This window comes from Saccopteryx bilineata, chromosome 4 (assembly GCF_036850765.1).
Source record: "Saccopteryx bilineata isolate mSacBil1 chromosome 4, mSacBil1_pri_phased_curated, whole genome shotgun sequence".
Lineage (NCBI taxonomy): Eukaryota > Metazoa > Chordata > Mammalia > Chiroptera > Emballonuridae > Saccopteryx > Saccopteryx bilineata.
Window position 1 is genome coordinate 46721715 of NC_089493.1, and position 6046 is coordinate 46727760.

Here is a 6046-nt window from a genome sequence, read left to right on the forward strand (position 1 = left end):
CTCTGGGGACACAAGTCTGTAGAGAGTGCACCAGGGAAGGGCTAAAAGGGAAGGTTCCCAGGCCAGGAGTGCTGGTGCAGAGGAGATGCTAAACACTCAAGACACCCAAAGACAGAAAGAGCCCTGGTCCCTAGTTAAGGACTAAGAGTGATAATCAAGTGTCTTAGACTTTGTGAAACTTTCTGTCTCCCTATGCAATCTGCAGGTCTAGGTTTACCAATCCTATTTTCTATTCATTAAATCTTTTTCTAAAATATCATTTGGGGCTGATGGTGGTAGGGAAGGAAGAACGATAACTTAAGTTTACCTAGTATTTACATATACTGTTAAAAGGGCATTATCTCACTTATCTGCGGTGGAGCTCACATTGCCCTTAAATTCATACGCCCAATAATGGCAAAAGAAAAAAAATAAAACTTGAATTTGTCAATTAAAGCTATCTTAGCCTCTTTTGGTTTCATTCAGTCTATAGTGAATTACTGTAAATATTCATTGAATTCAAAGTTTAAACTTTCTAGCAGGGTTATTTCTCCCCAAGACATTTCCTTTCCCCCTCCTTCTTTCAAGGTTGTGCCTGTGCAAGAAAATTCTACAATTTTGTGGGGGGCTGGGAGGGAGGACCTCTGGGCTGTGGGTCTTCTCCACAAAGAAGTGGCTCATCTTGTGCTTGGAGGAGCAGGTGGTTCCACATTGTTCTTTGAGCACCAGCCCAGCTCCCTTTGCTGAAGTTCTTGGTCCCTATCCGAGACACCAGCTGCAAGTCTTCGCCATTTATGACCTCCTAATCCTAGCTCTTCTGCTCTCAAAACTTTTGCATCTCACCAAGGCAGGCAAGAACATGTCCTTTCCACTCTGTAGGACAAGGAAAACTAAGAGGCCCTGACTCACTGAGTCACTTCCCAAACATCCCAAGCAGCTAGTTCTAGCTGCATGGGGCTGTCCTGGCCTGAGAATGCCAGGAAGACAGTCTTCTCACAGGTCCCGAACAGGAAGTGAGAAGCAAATTCCTTCCACTTCAGTTCCACCCTCGACCTATCTGGAGCCAAGGCCCACAAGAAAGAGCAGTGGGTGTAAGACAATTAGCCCAGGGAACCCGAGAATTTGTTCATTCAACATCTTTTTATTGAAAACCCACTGTAAGCCAGACGTGCTTCCAGCAGCAAACAAAACCATCTGCGTCCTTGTTCATCTGGAGTTTAAATTCTTGCCTTGGTGGAGAGTTAAGAAACATATATATAATATATAGCACAGTCAGCTTGGCATAAACACAAAGAAGAAAAAGTAAAGCAAAAATGGGTATAGAGAATGACAGAGGTAGGTATATTCTAGTCAGGGTGATCACAAATAATTAAATTGGAGACTCCCCATTCACTGTGTAGCAGAGAGAACTGTAGATTCCTCAGATGTCCCCAGTGAGTGAGTGTGTCTGTCTGTCTGTCTATGTCTGTGTCTGTGTGTTGGGAGGAAAGTATTAAGGGGAAAAGGGGTCTGAAGTCTGGAAACCTAAAATACACTTCTCTCCTGTGAAGAAAAATGATGAGGGTTGGCTATCAGATTTTTCAACAAATACAGTTAGTACGCATCTCATGAAGAGAAAGGGGAAGAGAGAAGAATAGCTCTGAAGTTACCAACCCAAATGGCCATCTGCTTGCAGAAAGGCAAGGAAAGAGCACAGCTGGCAGAGACAGTGACACGTGTCCCTATGTGCCAGCTGTGGAGCCACTCAACAGGCAGTGTTCTGGGTGTGCAGAATCCACATCTTCACATCACCCGCATTCCAGCGATGTGCCCAGAAAGAAAAATTCCTGACAATCCTGATTCAAACCAGTGCCAGGCTGGCCACCAGCTGGAGAACTTGCTCACCAGGAGCAGCAGGGCTGGGCCAACCAAAGAGACACAAGTTGTTCCAATGGTTTCTCTGCTGAAAATCCAGTACAGGTACAAAGTCAAGTGTCCCCCAAAGCTTAAAAGAGTCAAAAGACTAGGAAATGTTAAATACCAGGAATGACCTCAGAAACCATCCAGCCCAAATACTTTATTCCAATTATCTCTTTCTGGGATAACAAAGGAGAGAGAAGGGAAAAAGCTTATCTGGGGAAGATTCAAAGAAGAGGGGGCATTAAGACTTAGTCTTGAAGGATAAATAGGGGTTTTCCAGCTGAACAAGGAGGAGATAGGCAGGGAAGAACATCACAATAACTATCAAAATAGCATGTCCCTGGATCTGCTCTACCCCAGCCTACCAACTCTGAGTCCATCAACCTGTCTGGGAATGAAAAGGAAAGTGTCACCATTCTTCTTTACCAGGCTTATTTTTGGTTCTGCAGTGCCCATTGCTGCTGGCCTAAATAAATAGGAAGAAAGAAGGGCAGGCAGGCAGGCAGGCAGGCAGGCAGGCAGGAAGGAAGGAAGGAAGGAAGGAAGGAAGGAAGGAAGGAAGGAAGGAAGGAAGGAAAAGAAAGGAAGGAAAAGAAAGGAAGGAAAAGAAAGGAAGGAAAAGAAAGGAAGGAAAAGTAAAGGAAGGAAGGAAATCACATTTATTAACAATGTCAGGTAATAGAACAAGATTGATCATTCCATGACTGGATTCCAAATGAGCAGTGATATGTCCAAAGAAAGAAAAAGTCACCTGCTTTCTGTCATTTCCCTGGCTCTAAGTTCAGTAAAGGGACCCTCATTCCCTGCCAGTTCACTACACAGATCTGTATACCAATTTCTTTTTTCTTTTTTTATTTTTTATTTTATTTATTTATTTTTTTTGGCATTCAGGCTTTTTAATGTCTGGAGAGGGGGGAAGAAGTCAATGGTGAGACTCCTCTGGGATATTCTGGAGGCCTTGTAGTTCTCTAAGCCCCTCTAGCAACATGTGGATATGGGCCTTGATATTCATGGAGTCCTTGGTGAGGCTGTCGCTGAGCTCTGTGAGGAGATTGCTCTTACGATCAATAAACTTGAGAGCTTCTGCCAGTGTCAACTCCAGGAAAAAACCATATCCAAGTGCCACGTAGATCCGTGAAGTGTCTGGGACCACTGTGTCAACGAAGAAGTTACAGCCCAAATCCACCTGCATACATAACTCTGAGTGCTTAGCTTCCTGGAGATGCTCAATGACATTTCTCAATTGAAGGTATTTGGACAGCTGCTCATATACCTTGTCACGGTGGTCCAGTACCTTTTGCAGGTCTCACTGCAGCACGTCAGAGATGAAGGCCTCGTAGCGCAGCACTTTCTCCCCAGTGGCATCCAGTGCTCGTCGTTTAGGGGGCGTTGCCATGATGAGCTCCTTAGAGCCACCAGCAATAAGCTCTTTTTTCTTTTTTTAATTTTCCATTTCCTGCATTGACATTTTAAACTTTTCATTTAATAAAATTTCATCTAAAAGTTGACACTTTTGGTCCCGGCCAGTGGCTCAGCAGTAGAGTGTCAGCCCGGCATGTGGAAGTCCCAGGTTTGATTCCCAGTCAGGGCACATAGAAGAAGTGACCATCTGCTTCCCCCTCCCCCATTCTCTCTCTTTCTCTTTCTCTCTCTTCCCCCATCCTGCAGCCATGGCTTGAATGGTTCAAGCAAAGTTGGCCCAGGTGCTGAGGATGGCTCCATGGCTTCTGCCTCAGGCATTAAAATAGCTTAGTTGCTGAGCAGCGAAGCTGCAGCCCAGCTGGGCAGAGCATCACCTGGTAGGGGTTTTCCAGGTAGGTTGGATCCCAGCCAGGGCACATGCGGCAGTCTGTCTCTGCCTCCCCACCTGTTACTTAATAAAAAATAAAATAATAAATAAATGGACACTTTTTGTAAATTTCCAATGCCTCTGTGTATATACTCGCATGAAAATAAGACCAAAAATCTAAATCTGAGGAGGACATTTGTGACAATGAAGTTGAACCCAATGGCCTTGTCCTCTACCACACAGAGCATGTATGCTCAAATGGCTGATACCAAGTCTCTCCATCATCCCAGACCCCCTCTTCCTCTGCTTGTCAGATCTCTCCCTGAGGGACTTCGGCATCCTATTTCACACCAGACTGGAGGAGGTTCCCCATATCAGGACCCATTCAATGTTCCCAAGCAGAAAGGATACTTGGTTCTAACAATCCAGCCCCCTTCGGCTCTGTCTTCCAGGCTGAGTATTCAGGGATGATCTCTCTCTCTCTCTTCTGATGAGACCCACTTTTGGAAATCAACTTCTTCACCACCCCTAGCTCTCCTTACCAGCCCAGAGCAGAGCACCGTCAACACAGGTGCAATTTCCCAACGACTGTAAGATTTTCAAGTGTGAAGCTTTTTTTAAAAAACACCAAAATAAGTTTAAAAAATAAGGTAAAAATAAGAAAAGAGCACCAAAAGCAAGACAATACCTAAACTATAAGTTCACAGACATGGATGCTAATAATTCAACTCTCACTGAGTGACTTCTGGTGCCTCCCACATCCTCTCAGCTGCTTGATGCGCACATCTGTAAAATGAGATTAGCTGATCAACTCTGAGGCCTCTCCAATTCTAAAATTGGGTGGCTTCGTGTTCCTATTACAAAAAAAAAATGCTTAAAGTACTAACAACTTTGCCACCACCTACTGAACTTTGGATTGAATCCTTATTATTTTGTGTGATTCCAGGCCACTGGAATGTCACAGGAACACGCAAGCTTCTGAAATGATTGGCCCCTCTTACACTTATTCTTACCAAGTCTTCAGACAAATAAAATCCAAAGCAACACAGGCATTCAAAAGAGTTTTGACCTTTTGTCAGAAAATATTCTAATTATAAGCACACAGTGTGAGCACAATGCTTTTCTCATGTTGTCCCCACTTGGGGCACCTCCTGTAAGTCAAACTAGCAAGATACTTTGAAAATATACATATGTTGGAATTTGACTCAAAGTAACAGCCTTTTATGGTTTACATTGACTACAAAGTGAGTTAACGGGTAAGATGTACGTGTTGTTGGGTGCCCTCTATGCGCTCTTACAAGTGTTTTTTCTCTTTGATGATTTAAACCATATGTTGAGGTATTCAGAGGATTATTTTATCAGGAATCCTCTAGTTTGAAAGAAATACCAGGACACAGCCCGCAAGTTTATGCAAGATGTGTATGCACACATGCACATACACACATACACACGCGCATGTGCGCGCGTGCACACACACAGTTGGTGTAAATCATCCTTTGTCCTCCAGCAGTTGGACTGCCATATTGATAAATAGGACCTGTCACATTAATTTAATCCTGAATTTCTCGGAAACATAGTTTTGGTGCAAATATAAATTCTGTAGAGTAATGGAATGTGTTAAGCCTTTAACAAATGAATGTTTAATGACTGGGGAAAAAAAACACAAATAATGAGAAACAAAAGTTGCAGGATTTAGTAAATGTATCCTCTAAGTTTACAAAGCTTGGAAAATATTTAGAGGCAGCAATGTCATATCATACTTCAAATAATGCCCTTTCCAAGCATTTCTGGTGATAGACACTGCCAAGATCCTGATGGAGATCTTGCTACTGAGTAAATTCCAAATAATCAGTGACTCCGAGACCTGCAAAACACACTCACCCAACAATGCCTCATTAACTGCTATGAACTTTAGCACAAGTGTCAGAAGTGACAATAGATTTCATCTCTTTTCCAGTTCTGATCAACAAATAGTAAGTTCAGGAATGCTGTGCAGAGAAGGATCTGAGGCTGCATCTGGGATCCAAGTCCTGATTGATTGTTGATGCCTGCAGTGGTAGAGGGAGGCTGGAGGGGCTGCACACATGCTGCACGTCTTCACTCAGTGCCACAGGTGTCCGTATCCTGAACCACTTTGTGTGGTGATGGGAGCACAATCTTCTCACCCAGTTTTCACCATGTCACTGTCCCCTTACAGAATTTGAAGTAGTTCCAGATTGCACTTCAGATCAACTATAAGCATTATGTAGAGTCTTGTCTTTGATTGTTTACATTTGCTAACTGCCCTACCTTGTCCCTTTTCTTGCTTTCCCAATTAGGTAAGTAATTTCTTCTCTATTGCTGCCTACAACATAACCCCTCCACGTGAGTCATTAGCTC

General features: G+C 43.5%; 1 pseudogene; it reads right to left on the reverse strand.

The window, feature by feature from the left end:
- Positions 1-2786: 2786 nt before the first annotated feature.
- On the reverse strand, positions 2787-3298 carry LOC136334585 (protein UXT pseudogene; annotated as a pseudogene).
- Between the last annotated feature and the right edge of the window lie 2748 nt (positions 3299-6046).